At 43.1% G+C, this 22,250-nt stretch overlaps 1 protein-coding gene across 3 annotated transcripts in view; it reads right to left on the bottom strand.

Moving 5' to 3' along the window:
* The window catches only part of LOC147454975 (PH, RCC1 and FYVE domains-containing protein 1-like), a 100,007-nt gene extending 91,555 nt beyond the window's left edge, over window positions 1–8,452 (bottom strand). For 2 of the 3 annotated variants that reach the window (XM_086516826.1, XM_086516825.1), the window contains exon 1: window positions 8,290–8,452. The gene's annotated coding sequence lies outside the window, so the exon portion shown is untranslated. The remainder of the gene's footprint in view (window positions 1–8,289) is intronic. The other variant, XM_086516824.1, reaches the window with a different exon arrangement.
* Between the last annotated feature and the right edge of the window lie 13,798 nt (window positions 8,453–22,250).

The following is a 22,250-nucleotide window of genomic DNA, read 5'->3' on the forward strand; positions in this document are numbered from 1 at the left end:
CAAGTGACATAAAGGATTAAAATAAAGCAGGACCCGCACACGCAAAACCTAATGACGTGGCAGATTTCCGAAAATTGCACTGACATGATGATGTGGCACGCTGTACAGATTTTCGTGTTTTGCGTTGGTTGATGACGTGGCACGCTGTACGGATTTTCGTAAATTACGCTGGCAGCTTTTGGCATTGCTTTTTGGACCAGAAGCTTTTGAGTTTTAAAGGCTTTTTACTATAACTGCTTTTCAGGCCAAGGGCCTTTAAATATGAGGTTAGGGCTCATTCTCTGGCATGCTTCCTAGCGAAGGTGCAGAGTCTCGAGTACCGGCTTGTACTGTGTTGATGCAATATAAAGAAATACCGAAAGGGACGCCAAGGTTTGGGGCCAATACTCTCTGGGGTGGAATTCCGCCACTCCGTGTCACGTGTCGTCTCTCTCTCTTTCAGTTCAGTTGTTAATGAAGTGCTAACAGTCTGTTCTTTTTCTATTGGCACGTGGTGCCCGTCTTTGTGGCAGTGGTATCAGAGCATCAGGCGTGTGCTTTTCTGAAAGCATACCGGAGCTATTGGAATTTTATTTGAGGTATCTTCGTTCTCCAACCCGGGCTAATTAGCGACTCCCACCCTTACTTCATCGCGCATCGGGCGCGCTCCCGTCTTCATCGCAGTGTCTTACAGGAACCCAATACTTGGAATTCATGGATTCAGCAGAATATTTTCAGTTTCTGCTCAATCAACTTCACGACATTCTTTCGCGGCATCCTCAACAGAATCTTCCGATGCTACAAAGTTTTCAACAATTTTTGAACTACTTGTTACCCCCTCTGATGCCCCAGGTGGTACCTCCTCCTCCGACACAAGAAAGTACGAGAGCTTCCAGCCGGCAACCTTCACAACTGTCTGTTCCGATCGGGGGAGTCTTCAGGAATATGGTGCAGCCATCTGACCCTGATCCAGTGCAACCGCCTTTGCCACCACCATTGCCCCCACCTCCACCACCACTGCCACCAGGCTACAATGGTTGGAGCCCATATGGATACCCTTATTATCCATACCCGGGATATGCGCCTAACCAACCCAAAGATTTCAAAGATGGTGGCACAACAGTTAATTTTTTCGCTTTTTCCGGGGTGAAAGATCGCAAGAAAGCATTGCAGTTCCTACAGCAATTCAACAACATCTATGCTTTGGGGAACTATACAGAAGAATCCAAGATTTCTCGAGCAGCGGGATTTCTTAAAGATAATGCTATGCAATGGTGGAGTTCAATTGCCACACAACAACATGCTCCAAGGACCTGGCAAGCTTTCAAGACAGTTTTTGCACGTAGTTACATGACTTCGATGTTTGAAGTCCGGATTTTGGCAGAGTGGGGCAACTTGAAAATGCTTGCGATCGAAAGCATGGACGAATTTAACCAAAGGTTTCTCGACGTGTACCTTCCGCTGTCCTTCTTTAGATCTGTTCCCTTGGAGGCCCAATGCGAGCGATACACCATTGGACCACCCATCACCATTGCAGGAATATTGTCTATCCAAGCAAGTCTCTACCATACAAGAACTTATGGACCATGCCGCAGTCGGCTACAAACTGATGAAGGGAAAGCTAGAGTTTAGCATAGAAGAATCTCCGGCCGCTAACCACAACTCTCGGCAACAACGAACAAATTCTCGAGAGTCTCGTGAAAGTCAACCACAAAGGCCTCGTTTGACACCTCAACAACAAGACACCTTACTACAAGAAGGCCGATGTTTTGGATGCTTTCAAACAAGACATAACCATTTTGGTTGTCCCCAACACACTGACAGACCTGCGGAACCAACTCCCGCGTCGACGGTCAACAGAAACCCAGGACCATCTCCAGCCAAACGAGCTGAACCGGCCATTGGATTAGTACCTTACATCTATGGCATACGCCTTGAAAGTACAAATGAATTGTGTCGAGCATATAGCAAAGTCAACGGTTTGAAAGCCCTAATTTTCTTTGACCCAAGAGCTACAGAGAACTTTATCCACCCACAATTCTTGAAGCAGATGGACTTTGATTATGATGCAAAGGGTGGAGAAATTGAAGCTGAGCTAGCCACAGGGCAAACTCAGAAAGTGGCACCACTCATTGGTGCTCTTCCAGTGACTATCCAAGATTATCATGGAAAAGCCGATTTCCACATTATGAAGTTGGGCAATTGTGACGTTCTATTAGGCATGCCTTGGCATGACAAGAATGATGCGACTCTCCAAATTCGGAACCGAACCATCACCGTGATGCAAAAGGGCAAGCCAGTCGTCCTCAAAGTTCGGTTGTCCGAACAAAACCCTGAATGAACTCTCTAATTGTTCTATAGTTAGATACTTTTGAACTTTGTTTGGAAAAGTATTGTTTGAAGCTTTGTTTGAAATTTGTTTGAAATGGATGGTATCTATTTTGAACCTGTCTTGGTGCCGATTTGAATTGTTTGACTCTGGTTTTAATATTGGTTTCAATGATTGGTGATTTTACTCCCGGGTGGAGTAGTGAGAAAAGATGTTTGAGAATGCTTGTTCATACTCATGGCCCGAACTTGTGGTTATTTGCGGAGGGAGTATTGAATGATTGCAAACTGTTGTTTTTACTCATGGCCCGAACCCTTGTGGTTATTTACGGGGGAGTATTGTTGTTTTTGCTCATGGCCCGAACCCTTGTGGTTATTTACGAGGGGAGTATTGTTGTTTTTACTCATGGCCCGAATCCTTGTGGTTATTTACGGGGGGAGTATTGTTGTTTTTACTCATGGCCCGGACCCTTGTGGTTATTTACGGAGGAAGTATTGTTGTTGTTACTCATGGCCCGGACCTGCATGGTTATTTACGGGGGAAGTATTAAGAAGTCTGAGCAGTGGTTACTCTCAACACCTCCAAACGACGCAGGCTGCGGTCTTGGGGGTGTTTGGTTGTAAAAGGCCTCTATATCTCATGGCCCGGACCTTTTTAGGTTATTTGCGAGAGAAGTGATGAGGGAGTCGTTGAACAGCTCATGGCCTGGACCTGGATGGTTATTTGCGGGGGGAGTGTTCATCGACGGCTTTATGTTTCTATGTCTTGTAACATGCATATGTGAGCATTTGTGTTGCATTGTGATGTGTCAATTACTGCATATTCCTAATTGGATGAGATTGTCTGGGTATGTAATTTTTTAGTGCATCAAGACACCTGTGGAAGATCAGTACGGTCTAGGTGTGATGGCTATATTTTACTACGCCGGAATATCAAGAGTTCCGATTTGGACAAAAGGAGAAGCCAACTCCTTGATCAAAAGAGCAGAAAGGAGAAGATAACTCCTTGATCAAAACAACCGAAAGGAGAAGCTAACTCCTTGATCAAAAGAGCAGAAAGGAGAAGCTAACTCCTTAATAAAAATAGCAAATTGATTGTCCCTTAGAACGTCCCTCGGAAACTTGAGTTGTTTTGCAGATATGTTGTAATCGCGGACGATTACTCTCTTTCAAGAAGGGGAGATGTAACAAACTGCTGACATGTCAAAGCCTAAAGAATGGAGCCAACTTACAAATGCTGGCCGAAGGGCCTAAACCCTAAGAAGAACAAGTAACAAAAGAAGTCATACCAACTTATGGGGATCCCGTTCGATGGGGCCCCAAGTGACATAAAGGATTAAAATAAAGCAGGACTCGCATACACGCTAAAACTGATGACGTGGCAGATTTCCGAAAATTGCGTTGACATGATGATTTGGCAAGCTGTACGGATTTCCGTAAATTACGCTAGCAACTTTTGGCATTGCTTTTTGGACCAGAAGCTTTTGAGTTTTAAAGGCTTTTTATTGTAACTGCTTTTCAGGCCAAGGGCCTTTAAATATGAGGTTAGGGCTTATCCTCTGGCATGCTTCCTAGCGAAGGTGCAGAGTCTCGAGTATCGGCTTGTACTGTGTTGATGCAATATAAGAAAGGGGCGCCAAGGTTTGGGGCCAATACTCTCCGGGATGGAATTCCGCCACTCCGTGTCACGTGTCGTCTCTCTCTTTCAGTTCAGTTGTTAATGAAGTGCTAACAGTCTGTTCAGTCTGTTCTTTTTCTATTGGCACGTGGTGCCCGTCTTGTGACACTTGGACTTGTCGACGACAATGAGGACGACGACGAGACGGGCTGAAATGTGAAAATGCTGAGGGCTGAAATCTGCAAATCTTTATCTGCTGAATTCTGGCTCTATGTCGGTGACAATGTCGATGATGACAGTACGAGGACGACGCGCTGAAAACGCAGATGCTGAAATCTGCGTTTTCCGGGCTGAATCTGCAAACTGCGCTGGATCTGACCGTGCGGCGAGGATCTACTGCGGGAAGGTGAGATCTACGAGGTTTGGGGGTTCTACTACGGAAACTCATTGCTGAAAACTGAAAACGTTGAGTCTAGAGCTGATTCCGTCGCGAAGATCTGCAAAAACGCTGAGGTTGATCTGCAAACCAAAAACGCTAGGGGCTGAATTCTTGTCCTTGTTGCAAAAACGCTAGGGATCTCTTGTACTGCTGTTGCCGGGCTGCTCTGCAATGCAAAAACGCCAGGGCTGATCTGGGTATTGCTGTCGCCAGGAAACTGCAAGTGCAAAACGCTGGCTGATTTGTCTTCTGCTGAAAACGCTAGGCCTTGCCTACTACAAAACGCTGGGGTTCCTCTGTTGGGGTCCTGCTGAGGAGGTGCCTATTGAGCAAGTGCTCCTACTGCCTCTTCTGCCAGAGAGTGCTAGCGCTAGGTTTCTATATATACAAACTTAGTAAATTTGCCCTACCTAGTTCCCAACAAAAGTCACTTAAAAATATTAAGTGAAAAATGTCAAAAATAGGGAAAATAGGTTTAATGCACTGGAAAATGCTCCTGATGGATTCTGATGGTAATGCTGATGATCATGCTGTGTGCAACCAAAGGATATGCATCTACTCTAAGTGCCTGGGCATGCACGGTCTACGAACAGACTCACAAAAGTGCCAGAACACTTCCTATTCTAGACTAACTTTACTGAACTGAACCCTTGTCATGCTGTAGCTTGTCCATGGACACATAGGGTTGAATGTGTCACGTGACATGCCAAATAAATGCAGTGCATGCATAATCTGCTATACATCCTCCTTAATGTTTTTGGGCATGAAAAGAGAGTCATCAGCATACGCCTAGCCGATGAATTGCTTTCCAAAAAGTAAAGCAAGACCATGCAAATGACTCGAGGAAGTGAGAGCCTCAAGATATGACGAGAGGTACGAAGCAATTGCCATAAAGCAAAGCACTGAGAGGACACCCTTGTCTAACCGAACGCCCTAGATTCCAAGCATCTGTGATAGAACCACTCAACAGACCCGCAAAAGTGCTCTGAGCGTACAGAAGGAAGACCACTTGCGAAATTTTCGGCCCAAATTACAGCCTTTGCATTGTTTCTGCGATATAATCCCGTAAAACAGTATCAAAAGCCTTTTCAATGTCAACTTGCATAACCAACACATCTTGCTCAGTGTATTTCGCATATTCCATGCCTATGATGACGTTCGCCAAATTGTCAGTGATGTGCCGGCGAGGTATGAAACCATACTGGGATTGAAGAAGCCCTTCATGCAAATAGTTCTTAATACAGTCGACTATCATTTTGGCCATCAAATTGTAGGCTACCGGCATAAGGGTGATAGACCGCAAATGGGAAAATTGATCACAAAAAACATGATTTGGCAATAGCTTGAGCAGCCCCTCCTTCCAAGAAAGGGGTACATCTTGCTTCTCCCAAACCATATTCATCATTACCAATAGAGGTTCCCTAAGGTATTCCCAAAAGGAGAGGAAGAACTCAACAGTAAGCCCGTCCCAACCAGGAGATTTCCATCTTCCTAAATCTCGCAGACTTGCATGCAACTCTGCCTCAGTGAATGCAACCTCCAAATCTTCTGCTTGTTGTACAGAGATAATCGGAGCAACATGTAACAGAAAAAGATTGTGTGCATGTCTAGCTTCTTGGGCAAGAGGGGGCAATGCTTCAAAGATCTTCCCAAAGTGCGCAACCAAAGCCTCTGCCAGCTTCTAGGAGGAAGATGTCCATTCGCCAGAGGAAAGCTTAACTCTTTTAATGTCCTGAGATCGACGAGAATGATGCAAGTGCTTGAAAAACTGCTTGAAAGCACATCCTTTATCAACAAAAGCATGCTGCCATGCATGCATCTGCCATTTAGCCAATTTCCGCTCATCATTACACCCTACGGCGTATAGTAGTACTGGCTGAAATCAATGCATTGAGTTCGCATGCGACTCACACACATACTAACATACGCAGAGACACACATGCATGCATAGACGCATTCATGCCCGTGCACACTCACTGTACACAGACCACATGCTCAAAAACACACATAAGGCAGCCACGCACACACGCTCATACCTACCAACACACCCACGCAGCTCAGTGTTCGGCAAGGCAGGCAACCGACAACAGAGAAGAGGGGAGGGCGGCAAAGTAGAAGCAGAGCAGCGGCGGAGCACCAGGGGAGGCCGAGCTGGAGGTGGAGGCTCAATGTCAAGGAACAGCAAAAGGAAAGCAGAGGCTGAGGGTAGGGCATAGCGGCGATGGCACAGTTGAGGCTGTGATCGGTGATCGGGTCAGCGCACAGGTGGGGAAGTTGCACGTTGGTGGGACTGTGGTCACAGCAACGCCCAAGTAGAGGTAGTCTTCGCGTGCAGCAAAGGCCATTGCTAGAGCTCTAGGCGACCTCTTGAAGCAAGGGACCCATTCATAGAGTCTTTATCTGCAAGGGTTGTACCTACTGCTCCAGAAAGGTTGTCCACTTCTTCTTTGAGAGGTGTACAAGCTACCCATGCAAAGGAGAGGTGCATGTGCACCTACGTTGTTGTCAGCCATTCCCATCCCTCTTCCGTTGCCAAATCTGACATCATATCACATACACACACATGCACGCGCACACACACATATATATAGCTGCACGGTCTACGAGTTAGTGTTGTCTACAGCTTGATATCATACCCTAGGCTTTCCTATGCCTAGTGTATGCTCCAAGGCTCGAGGTGAGGCTGATTAGAGCCCTGATTTTCAGCCGGTAATAGAACGACTGCATTTTCGTTGCCGTGGAGACATTTCCTTCATTTGTGTGTTTTGCATCTAGAGGGGGTCAGTGGAATTTTGCTTTGACCTCGTCACAGATAAGTCCCCCCTAATGCACTTTTTAACCTTGATCCAGACTTCAAGTTTGTCATTCTTTTGGAGTTCCAACTCTGATTCAATCTTAGAGTTGGTTGGGAAAACTACGGAGTCTTTTGTTCAACAATCAATTGCCCATGTAGCGTCCACTAAGAGGAGATTCACTCCTAATTGTTGCAGCAAATCTGGTTTGATCACCCTGGGGGCAACTTCTTGAGGATCACATGCGCATGTAGCCAGGTTGGAGAGAAGACATACTATTTGCAGATTTCAAGTGGTCATCTTGATCAAATATTTTGCGAGGCCCTAGAGCACTATTAGGCAGTCCGGCGTGGAGGTGTTGGTCAGTTACTCGTTAAAGCATTTGCAATGGGCTTCCATGTAAGCTTGTTACCCACATGTAAACCTTAGCCACTTGACAAGGAAGAATAATGCTGATAAGTAGCACAAGTGGGGCAAGACGCCTATGATCCACTGAGATGGGAACCTACATTTACTATGGAATGTTTTAAGGCCAGGATCATGCAGTCAGGACTCCAAAGGTCACTTGCGCATGTCTGGGTTTGCAAAATCTGCACCTAAGCCAAGCGGTCTATTGAAGCTCCCCCTACGCATTGAAGCCCGGTACCGAAGTGGCACTCACATGAGAGGAATTGCTTTTTCAGTCATTCAAGGAAGCTTAAAAACTATCTTCTTAATGTTCTAGCTAATAAATTAGTGGGCATATGAAACGTCAATAAAAATTTTAAGATGTTCTATGTTCTCTTAAACAATCAACAGCAACCAGTTTGAGTAGCAAAACTTCAAGTATCCCTGACTCAAGTTTCTTGCCAACTTCCTACACATTCAACAAACAGGTGTGGAGCCTGCCAATGCACAAATCTTGTAATAATGAGCTTAAATTATCAAAGCTTTGGGAATATCAAAAGGATGCTCTGATCCAAAGCATCAGTTTTGCACCAGAAAAAACTCGCAGAAATCCATTGTGTGCACACAAATAATTAGAATCAGCATTGACGTTAGTTGAAGCCGAAGTAAACTAGACGGATCGAGAGAGAGAGAGAGAGAGAGAGAGAGAGAGAGAGAGAGAATTCAGATAATATCTGAGAGCTTACACGTTTCGAGGTAGCAGCGATGGCCGGAACTCCAATCAAGGATGGTGGCGGCGTGCCTCGAGTGTTCGATACCTGGTGTGCGATTACTGGTGCTTGCACGCTGCTGCACCCAGTTGGGCGCGCCATTGCCGGGCACCCGAGAACAACAGGACTTACGATACGCATTTTTTAACCAATTTTCAACTAAATAACGTTTTCGGGTTCGCACTAAAATAATATTGGGAAAATTACAAACAAACCTCTGAAATTTGGGAAAATTCCCAAATACACCTCAAATTTCAAAATTCTCAAAATAACCTTAATCGATTTTGAATGGATTGCTCTAGATTTTGCATTGTTTAGTCTTTTTGACAATAGAGATCTATCTTTGAGTGTTTTATATATAAACAATTTCACCAATGAGCTCACAAATAGAGGCATTTGTGTCTCACCTTGAAATCCCACAATGTCATCCAAAATCCTAGTTCTATCATTTTCGGCTCATCAAGAACGAATCTTCTTATATAGAGTTGCAGTAGGAAAGTGATTGAAGATGTTTGCGAGAATAACAAGGGGTATTTTGGGAATTTTGGCAAAATTTGAGGGGTATTTTGGGAACTTTTGAATTTGAGGGGTATTTTAAGAATTTCCCCAAATTTCAGGGATATTTTGGTTTTTTTTTCTCTATAATATATTTGCAATTCGTGATTAAATCATGAGGCCTACCAATAGACACACAATGAGGAAGACCTCGAGTCTTGCTAGTGCGAGAGGGTTTAGTGGCTTTAGGATATTTCCTAGAAGCATCAAAATTGAAATTCTTTGCATGCACAAAGTTTTCTCTAAGCATTGCTAGCGCTCACGGAATGCAAGTAATAAATTGGATGACGATCAATGGATGACGATTAAGCCCGCAATTGTTCTTCACAAGCATGGGTAGCCACCGGGCGAATCTTGGATCCACCGCGATAGAATTACTCCAAATCAGTCTCCGAACAACGGTAGCCCACTGCATGACACTAGTAGAGAGAGAGAGAGAGAGAGAGAGAGAGAGAGAGAGAGAGAGAGAGAGAGAGAGAGAGAGAGAGAGAGAGAGAGAGAGAGAGAGAGTAGCCAAAACTTTGACTAATTGTTGCAGAAGCGAAAAAACACTAGTTAGAGAAAACACTAGATGGGAGAGAAAAAACACTACTTAGAGAAAACACTAGATGGAGAGAGAGAGAGAGAGAGAGAGAGAGAGAGAGAGAGAGAGAGAGAGAGAGAGAGAGAGAGAGAGATCCCAAACACTGGCAAGCTCTGCTATTGCATGAAATGAATACAACAAAGGGAGGAGGGTGGATGAGGTCCCTTTATAGAGACCTCAGGGGGCTTATAAAATGTCCCCCAACCCCCACTAAAACCCCACAACCCAAAAAAGGGGAGCATTGTGATAGAAACACCACATCATCATTCTGAGTAATAAACTAGACAAAAACTAGCCCAGGCAGATCATTTTGGTCCCCTAACGAACACATTAGGAGAAAGCTACAAAAATAAAAGTCGTTGACCCTAGGAAACCTTAAGAACACAGATCTTGTCTCATGCCAGCCTCCTTGGTGGGCACATAAATAGCTTCTACCATTGGAAAAGATACATCTAGCTCAAATACGGTTGGACACAGACACAGAACAGCCCTCACTGCCTAAACTCCTCCTTGGGAGGTACTAGAGCCACCACTAGATAGAAGATGTTAATCTGACAGCCTCTCTTAGCTCTTAGATGGGGAACCAATCCAAGGGAACAAGCATGAAGAGATAATGTCGCATGCGGTAGAGGTCTGGTGAAGATATCAACAGGGTTATCTGACATAAAATAATACTCAAGTTAAATAGTACCATCCACGGTCTTCTCACGAACAAAATGATATTGTATCTCTATATGCTTGTGTCCGGGCATGAAACATTGGGATCCTCATAATGGCTAATACAACTCATATTGTCAAAGTATATCATGGTCGCCTGCTACAAATAACCAGTCTCCAAAGGCAACATCTGTAACCACACTCACATGTAGCACTACAAATAGCCCGATATGTTGCCTTTGTGGATGATAAGGCAATTGTAGGTTGCTTCTTTACTTCTCCATGAAATCGCTCATGTACTATTGTTGTCCATCTTGATCTCCACCCCAATCGAGATCACTCCATCCTTGAAGATTAATCCCAATGTTACCTCCATTGACATACCAAATGCCCAACAACTGAAACTGTTTCATGCAAGATCCGAAGGGCTTGTTCCATATGTGATTTGGCACGCCTCTCCATAAATGGGCTGAGAAATCCCACCAAGAAACTGATGTCAAAACGGGTGTTGAACAACCAAATAAGAACCAACCAGCTTTAGATACTTGGTGGCATTAGCTACATTCAAGGGGTCATATTGGGACAACTTTTGGTTGGGATCCAATAGAGAAGAGATAGGTCTACACTCGGAAAATGCTTGCAATAATTGTTGTTGGAAGAGAAAGATGCTCCCTCTGTTTTGCATATCTACAATCCAAGAAAGTAATGAAGCAAGCCGAGATTTGTCACCTTAATTTTTTTTTCCAAGGCCTCCATAATACTGGAAATATGTGGATCATTGCTACCTGTAAGCACATGATTGTCCACATAGAGCACTCTAATACCATGTCGAAGGTACAACAAAAATGGTGAATGAGATGATCATTAAATCTACAACTGTGAGCAAACCTCCTCTCAAACACAAACAGCCATCGGATCTCAGATCCACTATGACAAAAATGCTCCAAATTAGCACCACAAATATGCACAAATCATCAATCTGACTCAAGAGCATGACATGTCTCTTATACCATGTCAAAGGTGCAATAGAAATGGAAAATCAGTAAATGACGATCAATTCTACAACTGCGAGAAAACCTCCTCACAAAATGGACAACCATCGAATCTCGAATGCACCATGACAAAACTCCTCTAAATCAACACCACAAACTTGCGCATCTGATTTGAGAGCACGCCCTGCCTTTGATACCATGTCAACGGTGCAATGGAAAATCAATGAAAAAGGTGAATCGGATGGCGATCAATTTGCAACTATGAGTAAACCTCCTCACAAACATAGGAAGCTATCAGATGTCGAATCTACTACGATAGAACTCCCCCAAATTAGCCTCCAAAAAAGGGTAACCCACCGCACAGGCCTAGGGCAAAGCCAAGACTTGCAATTTTGTACGCAAGTGAGCATTGTAATCTTGAACGCAAGTGAGCAATACCTAGAGGCTAAAGAGAGGGAGAAAGATCACAAGGGTAGAGAAGAGAGAGATCGTAGTAAAAATGCTGCCTATCTATAGGAGAGAGAAAATGCTAGAGGAGAGAGAGAGAGAGAGAGAGAGAGAGAGAGAGAGAGAGAGAGAGAGAACCCAAATTTTGGCAAGCTCTATTATTGCATGAAATGACAATAACAAAGGGGGAGGGGGGTTGAGGTTTCTTTATAGGGGACCTCAAGGGTGAAAAGATTGTGTGGGGTGGAGAGAGAGAGAGAGAGAGAGAGAGAGAGAGAGAGAGAGAGAGAGAGAGGAGTACCGGTGGAGCATAGGCACAACAATCGTGTAGCTCTTTATTCTCTATTATCCACAGAGAATAGAATAATGTGTTAGTGATGGGTGTTAGTAAGGGGATGGATGGCTAACCATGTTCAACCGCTTGGCCATAGTGACCTTTATCCTCTCTTTATCCCAAAAACCCCCCAATTAAAGGCCAATGTGGCCCTCATTGGCCAAGAACAAGTAATATGTACAAAACTTGTACAAGTGTGAAGCATGTTAGTGGATTTGAGCATCACGAGGGTTGTCATTGTTGGTATGAACTTTGACTGGTTCAATCCACTTTTTATTCAAGATATCTTGAATGAAGTGATACATCACAACAATGTGTTTTGTTTTTGCATGAAACACTAGATTATTTGCCAAAGCAATGGCACTCTTTCTTACTGGCATCTAATGTTGCAACATAGACTTTGTAGTGGAAGAGGACATGCAATCTTGAAGACATGACCTCCAAGAAATAGCTCCTCCAACAACTATGAATACATAGATAGATGTAGAGCTCATGTTGTCTATATTCCCTCCATAATGCTCATCCGTGTATCCAACAATAGATGCATAATTGTTCTCGAAGCGTAAGCACTTTCTTGCTACACCTTTCAAGTATCTACTAAGGATATACTTCGTTGCTTCCCAATGTTTCCTGCTAGGATTTTCCATCTGGTGACTCATCACTCGAATTGCAAATGCATTTTCCAGCCTTGTTGCTAGCAATGCATACATAAGATTGTCAACCGCCGAAGAACATGGCACCTTTTTCATCTCTTCCTTCTCAGCATCCCCGACAAAATGTACTCTTTAGCTTATAAACCCATTTGCAAGGTAAAGCTTTCTTTCCAGTGGGTAAATTCCCAAGTCTCATTGTTCACACTCAAGTCATACTTAGATTGCATATGTTGCTCCCACTTCAACTTGTCATCCATTTGTATGGATTCTCTGGTAGCAAGACGATTCTCTATAGTCAAACATCATAACAAACTCGACACCTAGCTAAAATCACTCAGGTAGATGTAAGGCTTTCATAGAGCATTTCAATGTCTGATTACTACTTCATGCTAGTTCATGAGCATTATTAGAGGAAGGTACATCACTAGACTTCTAAGTTTGTATTGTTTTAGAGGTAGCATCCTTAAACATGATAGTCTGATACCTAATACCTCTCAAACGTGACTCTTCTATACTCAATTTCCTTTAGAGGTTGTTTATGCATTTTTTACTCATTAAAAATCACATTAAAGTTTCTAATAATCTTATGAGATTCTAGGTGCCATAGACAATAACCCGTCTCACCATCAACACCATAACCAACCAAGATGCATTTATGTGACTTTGGATCAAGTTTTGACTTAAGCCAATGAGCATATGATTGCAACCAAAGACACGGAAGTGATCATAATGCAGCTTTTCACCACACCACACCTCTTCAGGAATTTTATAATCTAAGGCATGCTAGGAGTCATGTTGACAGTATACACTGATGGTCTTTGTCCAACAGTCTAATGTAAGGTTTGCCATAGAAAGCTTAGTAAGAACATGTTCTAGTACGGTTCATTTGTTATGAAAATCCATTTTGGGTTGGTGTCTATGGCCCATTAAATTGCCACTTAATTCCTCTCTTTGCACAAAATTCAACCATATCACTTGAGAGATACTCCCCACCATTATTAATCCTTGAGCCTTTAAGCTTTTTGCTTGACATGATTCTCAACTAGTGCAAGGAACTTTTGGAAAGTAGATAAAACCTCATCCTTAATCTTTAAAGGATAATCCCAGACCTTCCTTGTAAAGTCATCAATGAATGTCACAAAGTAACTAGTCCCCCTGAGACACTTACTTGGTATAATGAACAAGTTTGAGAGACTTCTATTGCTTTCTAATCATGGGAAAATGAACACTTCTCATTTGCTTGCCATAGATATAGTTTACAAATCAAAAAGTCATTCAAGCTCAAGGCAGGCAAGTAACCAAAATGCTCAATAGTTTTTATTCCCTTTTGGCTCATACGACCTAGCCAACAATGCCACAAATCAGTAGATGATAGCTCAATTATAGCAATAAAATTGTCTTTTACACATGACACATGCATGGAATACAATGAACCGTGCTTATGACCCTTGAGATTAATTAAATTTCCCTTCTTGATAGTCCACGGCTAATTCCCAAATATAGCCATGAAACCCAAGTGATCAATCTGTCTTGTAGAAACCGAGCTTTTTGCTAACTAAGGAATATGCATGGCATTGCGTAGAACAAATCCTACACCATTTGAGAGTACCAATTGATTGTATCTTATGCCAACTATGTCAAGTGCATAAGAGTCGCCCAATTTGACAATACCCTAGTAGCCTTTCGCATTAGTAGAGAACCAATCTCTATGTGGCATAACATAGAAACTTGCACCAGAATCTATCATGCAAGTATGTGGATAGCTGGCATCATGCATAACAAGAGCACCTACACTAAGACCTAAGTAAAAACCAAAATATTCAAAACATGTGCATCAACATCATATGCACTATCAGCTTGACCAACCTCAACCACATTGATTTCCTCAATCTTAGCTTTGCTTGTAGAGTCCAAACTATCAAACTTTGTCATCATTGGACTTTTTGTCTCTCTTTGTTGCATAGCAATTTCTCTTCATGTGTCTCTTCTTATGGCAATGGTAGCACTCAACATCATGAGACTCACACGAGATTTATTGCTAGTGTGTCTATGCTCTTTGGACTTACAACAGTCACGAGTACAACTTCTCTGCTTGTAAGGATGAGCAATGCAAGCATCACGATATTTAGTTGTCTCGAGAGATTTCCTATGAGTCTCCTCTATAAGCAAAATGCCAATGACATCATCAAATATCCATGTGCCTTTTGGTGATGATTAATTCATGGTTGTACAAAACGTATCCCATGAGGAAGACAAGGAGCATAACAAAAAAATAGATTGAACTTTTTCATCAAAGTTATGTCTCTATGAAGTCAGTTGACTAAAGAGTATATTGAACTCATTCAAATGTGTTGACACATTGCCACCTTTCTTCATGCATAGCTTATAGAGCTTCTTTATATGGTAAACCTTGTGGTTATTAGTTTTCTTCTCATAAGTATTGTATATTTTCAGTCACAAGCCATGAGTGGTAGCCTCACCAAAAATGGTAAAGAACATTGACTCTACAAAATGCAAGCTTATGGTAGACGTTGCCTTTGCGTCGAGTGATTTCTACTCTACCTCAAACATACCATCACCCTTTTGGCATTCAAACAATGGAAGTAATTGATTCTTATGAATCAAAACATCTTGGATTTGCCCCTTTCAAAAGGAAACGTTTGTACCATCAAACTTGTGGACATTATAAGAAGATGATGTTATAGCTACAACCAAGAGAGAATTTCATGGCAAGAAAATTGGTAGAATTTTGAAAAAATCTCCTCTATAAATGTATGAAAATCCCAACCAATGAGATTGAAAAAACTATCATACAATGATCATGCGCATAGAGAGTGTGTATATGGACAAGTACATTATCACTGACCAAAACAATGATCAAAACTGACTTGCCAACACAACATGTGATGCACCTAGTCCTCTTTGCGCATATCCTATGGCAAGGTCAAGAAGGAGATCTCCAATAACCTAATCCACCTCATACTGGCCACCTCACACTTGGTAACCCAACCCCATAGTGCTCAGCTTCAAAGACTCCCCACGACCTTCACAAAGGGCTACAAAGAATCAAGACTCAAAGTGCCATATAAATGCCAAATTGGCACCACAATGAGTGTATTCGATAGTATCCTTCAAGATTGTACATACATCGTAAAGTAATCACAGCTAACGTGATCATGATAGGTGCATAAACTAGTGTCAAATGAGGGGGGGGGTTCAATCACACATGCATCAAACCATATGGCAATCGATGAAGAATCAAGAATACCATGAACCACATATATACTACAATGAACTGTATCAACCAATGTGCATATGCTCAGTATGTACGTACATAAGCCCATAAAAGCATGGTCAATATTTGAAGCAATAACAAAGCACTTGAAACACATGAGCACCCACAATGGTTATGTTACTCGAGCATCCAATCGAACCATGTACAAAACATATGCATCAAGTATGCATAGAAACTATAAGATTAAACATGTCACTCCAATGTAGTTCCGATTTGTGTTGACGAAAAATCTATATGAAAATTTGCACGTGTCCAAAAATGCAAACTCAAATAGCTCCCAATTAGAAATGTGCAAGTGATGTACATGTCTAAACACTTACAATATGCACTTCTCTATAGTGTAGGCATCAATCTGACATGATTCTTATGTGTCAAATTCATCAGTGCATCCAAAACATGCAAAACCCCAAACTAGACTCCTGGATCATGTCTCTGTTTGAGTCTGTATGAGAGAGATATGCCAATAATTGCATTTGGAGACCTAAAAACAAAAAATTGACCTACTACATAAAATTTTAGAAATTTAATTGCATGGATGTGTTTGGGACGTTCCAATATCTTGGGATAGGTACCTAGATATACATGAATGCAGGAGAGAGAGAGAGAGAGAGAGAGAGAGAGAGAGAGATGTAAAAAACTACGTTTCAAAGCCAAACCAACAAAAAAAGCAACCTGTTGAAATCTATTTTTCCTTGCTTCTTTTCTAACAAAATCTTACTCCTTAAGCTTTACACAAGCTCAAGACTCATACTCAAGCTCAAATCTGCACTCACTCTTGAACACTGCTCTATCTTCTTTACCGCGCACGTGTCTCTTTTTGCTCCATCGACAACGCCAATGTTGCAACCACTGCTCTGATAGTAGTTGAATAGAAAGATTGTGGGGGGGGGGGGGGGGGGGGGGGGGGGGAGAGAGAGAGAGAGAGAGAGAGAGAGAGAGAGAGGAGAGAGAGAGAGAGAGAGAGAGAGAGAGAGAGAGAGAGGAGAGAGAGAGAGAGAGAGAGAGAGAGAGAGAGAGAGAGAGAGAGAGAGAGAGAGAGAGAGAGAGATGAAATGTTATATTAACGTCTTCAGAAGGCCAGAATGACCTATGAGACCAGAAAGTTACAATGTGGTGGATCTGATACAAAGTCAGTAACGAAAATGACAAAATAAAATGACAGAATAAAATGCTATGGAATCTGAAACAGCTAGGTGTGATCTAAGCAGATAGGTGGGATAGCTAAATCACAGATCATAAAAGATCCAGCATCGGTCTCGCTTGCGGATCTCATCAATCTCCTCCATGGTCAATAGCCTGACCGAGCGTCGTGCATGTTGGGCCAAAGTGATCCGAATCCTCTGATGCAACCTTCGTCGATGCTGTGTAGTCCTCCATAGTCGTGGGCGTCCGGATCTCCCTAGCTCGGTTGATCAGTGTGCCTCCGGTGTGAGGCGGCGAGCTCTCCTGTGGTAGTAGCTCCTCCAGGTGTCCAGTGTCAGCTCTAAAGAAGTCTGTGATCCGTCTTTGAGACTGGCTGGCCTCTCCTCTCATAAGGCTCTCTCTGTGTCTACGCGCTCAAGCAAAAATAGACCCAAGTATCTTTGATCCTCGTACCGCATGACTCTGGAGAGTGGTCCGAAGCCCTCTCTGAACAAGGAGTGGAAGCGGCCGCGTATCTCGTAGTAGACGGGGCAGTGGCATGTGTAGTGCAACTCTGTCTCAGGCTCCAGGTCACATAGGAGGCATGTCCTGGCCTCTATTGGTACTCTGCTGTATCTCCCAGTCTCGATCCGTAGCTGGTGTGAAGATGTGCGTAGCTGGCCAATAGCACACCATATCCCATGAGACAAGTGGGTGTCCATGTATCTAGGTCTCGTCACAAAACCGTTCTCCATAAGCTGGAGAAGATGCTCTCTGTAGAGAGAGAGAGAGAGAGAGAGAGAGAGAGAGAGAGAGAGAGAGAGAGAGAGAGAGAGAGAGAGAGAGAGAGAGAGAGAGAAGGAGAGTACACAAAGATTTGGTGAGCACAGACACAACAGTCATGTAGCTCTTTATTCTCTATTATCTACAAAGTGTAGATTAATGTGTTAGTGATGGGTGTTAGTAAGGGGATGGGTGATATACCATGTTTTGACTGATCGACCGTAGTGGCCTTAATCCCAACAAAGGGCCTTATAAAAGGTCCACCACATCTACCCGACCGACCCATACTAAAACCCCACGACCCAAAAAAGGAGGAGCACCTGATAAAAATGCCATTGCTTCTCAAGGAAAAGCGCCCCACTGGGAATCTCTAGGACTCTAATACCATATGCTATACATGAGTGAAGTACCAAAATCCTCCTGGGATTTCTCCTCCAGCTTAAGCTTTTACACTTGTGGCACTTTTGTGCTTCCATATTCTTTGTACTCTTACTAGTGCTCTTTGTTGTGAAGTGAGCAAGTCTCTCAATGCCTAAAACCCTCCTAAGGTCTCAAACATTTAAATAATTCTGCCAACTAGGACTAGTAGGTCAAGTAAATGAGTTAACCCTAAAGTCACAGCCTCCTAACCTCAAGGCATATCAATAAGACTAAACTCTATGTTAACTAACTAAAGCATGTACAAACTTATTTATCTCTACTGGCAGATAACAAGACATAATAAAATGGACTCAATCAAACCATGAAAAGCCATAATAAGCAAATAAAGGTGTACAAAAACATATAGCATAGGAAGTGATACACCTGGAGAATATGATGCAGCTCCTTAGTAGCTGTGGAAATCGGCATATAACTCTGAAGCTCAATGGAACCATGCACTCTGGAAGCTGAAGTCCATCTATGCTGCAAAATCATAAGGCAAGACACTACCTCCTAGAAAGTTGTGTCAGCATACTAGTGAAAGTTTTATTACAAAATGAAAGAAATCCTAAACTAGGTCTCAAACCTAGATACCTAGAGGGAAAAAACCCGTAGGAAAAAAGTGCCTGTAGTATAAATGCATGCACCTAGTGCACCATAGTCAATATGCTCAAGTCAATGGTCTAGTGCAACATGGAGGGATAAGAGAACTTTCTCCAAACAATAAAGCCTGTAATCTTCTAGCTCTCTGTCTAATGGTCAATGGTTGGCTAGCACCTAGCTCCATATGGATGGTAGAAGCTATAGCACAAGTAATGGGTCTAGGGAGGACATCAGCCTGTGACTGTGTCATCAAATAAATTTGTAGCTTAGAATCCCTCATTGGATGACTCTTGCCTAGCTCTAAATCAATAGCATGATCAATAGCAATCCCTGGTGAGCTATGGCTCATGGCACCCTGTGGTGTAATAAATGGTAGGCTCTTTGGTAGCCAAATTTTCAATGTCCGCGGTATCTCAAGGAAGGTATGTCGAGCTCTCCTCATATATGGTCGTGGATATCGAGCTTGTGTATGTCCTCGGTTTGGAGTAGGCCTCTCTAATGGTCATGAAAATGGTCTAGATCTCTGTGGCATATGTGTGGTCAAAGAAACTGAAGTAGATGTAGGAGGATGTGCAATGGTCTGTGGTCTAGGAACCCAAATTTGTCTATGTTCTCTATCGAATCCCTCTGCCTCTAGTGACTGCCTAGATCTGAGCCAACCATGTGATAGTCCATCATGTGTGCTGTGGATCTCAATCCAAACTGGTATGTCGCCACTAGCTAAAGGTCTAACATGTGTCATTGTGCAAGGCACATAAACATGTCTAGTAGTCCTATCATAAGCTCTCGATGATGAGCTATAGGCCTAGTATGTCTTAAGTGGCTCGTGGGTGGGACTACTCCTGGTAGGAACATCCTCTAATGTAGGCTCTACCTCTTGGGGTATCGAGTACAATGGTAGAAGTCACTCTCGTTAAAGGGATCTCTGGATCATGATGTATGACTCTACACTCGGAGGGTGACAATCATGGTCTCTAAATACCTCATCTGTCCGTGACTCGCATGGGGGTTCTGTGTGCTCAATCATCAATGAATCTAGTGGTGAATGCTTATGAGTAGGTGTCTCTATGCAGGCATCTGTCTCTATAGGTATCTCGGTCTCTAAAGGCTCTGTAGTAATGTCAACACTCTCATGGTCATGTGCATCGGCTATCTCCTCATGTATAGATTGTGATGGGACATCTACCTCTATGATAGGTGCAAGGGGATCATCAATAATAGCTATGGAATCTGACACTCTATCAATCTCTAGTGGCTCAGTGCTTGTCTCTAGTGTAGGAGCAATCTCTCTAGGTTGTACATCCCTCGTAGAACAAGTATCAACCTCTAGAATTGGCAATGTAGGAGGCTCCATGGTAGGGCCCTCTAGTGTAATCGTCCTATCATCAATCTCAGCATTCGTCCTCTTCATCTCAATCACTCTAGATAGCAGCTGATCAACTGTGCTCTATGGAAAAAATTGTCTAGGTGATGAAGCTCTGGGAGGTGACCTGGTACGGGATATCTGTCTAGGAGGTGTATGTGAACTCTCGGTGGGTATGTGTCTAGTATCTTGGCCATGCCCTGGAGAATAGGGCAATCCAATCATCAAATAGTAAATCTCACCCAATGGGTCCCTATAAATGCTATCGCAAAGATCTCCAATAAGATATGCCATAACGCTCATGGCTTGCTCAATATACAATCTCGTCTGCTCATATTTGTATCTACGCCCACAATCATCAACATAAGTCAATGTGTGCTCCAATCTACGTAACTGCACTATCCTAGGAAATACACTGGTATCTAAACAATCATCGGGATGTGCTCTGTCAATAGCATCATATGGGTTGGTCCGCAGGGACATGTATGTGCCCTTGAGTTCATCGGTAAAGAACTCAGTCGTACCAAAATGTCTCCTCTGAACTCTTGCTATCTACTGTATAGAAGGGTCTATGTCGTCTAAGCAGGTACCTCTGGTATAGGAATGTCCGTCATGGTCAAGAAACCAAGGCATGGCTCCTCTATGGCCTACAAAATGTAGCACAATCTCATCTCGGTCCTCAATACTCGGAGTCTCAACCCTAGGATCGGCTCGTGCCTGCATGGTGGCTCTAGGTGATCTAGCAATCATCGATAAATCTGGTGCATGTGAGCTGGAAAGCTCAGTATTTAGTGTGCTCATGAGACTGGCAATATGGAAGGTGGTACCATGTCTACAACCTCTCTAGCATGTGTGTTAATAGTAGGAACAGTCAAAATCTGAGGTGTAGCTGTCTCTGTGGCTCGTAGCTCTGGTTGTGCACTAGTATGGCTCTACATCCTATGCTCCATATTTGCCCTAGCCTCTGTTATGATCTCTACTGAGGTCAGTCTCCTAGATGGTGATGAGGATGGAAATCCTGGAGGTGATCGAAGTCCTGTAGGCTGCAAAGTCATCATATCTACTGTATGCTCAATATCAATATGCCGTGAAGGATAATATTGTAGTCCACATAGTAATACATATGTAGAATCATCGAGGACACTCCTGTAGGTACCTCGAAAGGAACCTCGGGGGATCACAATCACTATATCATAGAAGGGATACTCTCCAGAGCTACCAAGCTGTCTCATGTAAAACCTCATATCCTCATCCGTATATATGGGTCCAGTGTCACACACTCGCAATGATGCAGTCTGTGGTGGCTCAAGTGTGTCTTTGCAATGCTCAAGATGGGCTAAAGTGATATGCTCCGGACTGTCCTCCGTCATGGGTCTATATACTGTACCAACACCATCTAGAAGATGACCTGTCCGTGGGTTGAATCTGGATATACCTCTGATGGGTATCTACATGGATGTACACAGGTAATCCATCTAACTTGCCATGGATCCATAATAATCGATCAAATATGGCCTCAAGATCCATAACTGCCAAAGTCTAACAGTCTAGGTCAAATCTGGTGCTAGGGGGCAATAAACCAATGCACTAGGTGCAAGGCGTATCTGGCAATGAATGGATATCCAAATGGTAATTGAGATCTCTGTGTGTAATCTGGCTCTAAAATCGATTACTCGGTCAAAGTCGTAGCCAAATGTAGGTTTAGTAACCAAATCGAGCTCTAATTGTGCGTCGGTGTGTTAAGAATAGCCAAAAGCAGCCAAATCGAGATCTCGCTTGTGAACAGGCTCTAACTAGCTAAATTTGGTCAATATCAAGGCCAAAACGAATCTCTATTGCAAGTCGAGGTCAAATATGGTCAATCCTGGGACTCTGCAGTCAAATCGAGCCAAAATACAATATTGCACGTGAAACAACTCTAAAGCGTGTAATCTAGAAAAACGTAGACCCAAAATCAAAATCCATATCAAGCAAGGTCTGTGTGTGTAATCTGGCTCGAATATGCTAAAAAGGGCTCAAATCAACAAAATCGAACAATTTCGGATAAAATTTGACTCTAGGGGCTCTAAATGCATCTATTCGTGCTTAAATGCGTGTGAACGGGGCGTGTACGGATGTTTGATGCATGTG

This window comes from Adiantum capillus-veneris, chromosome 7 (assembly GCF_014529385.1).
Source record: "Adiantum capillus-veneris isolate H3 chromosome 7, ASM1452938v2, whole genome shotgun sequence".
NCBI lineage: Eukaryota > Viridiplantae > Streptophyta > Polypodiopsida > Polypodiales > Pteridaceae > Adiantum > Adiantum capillus-veneris.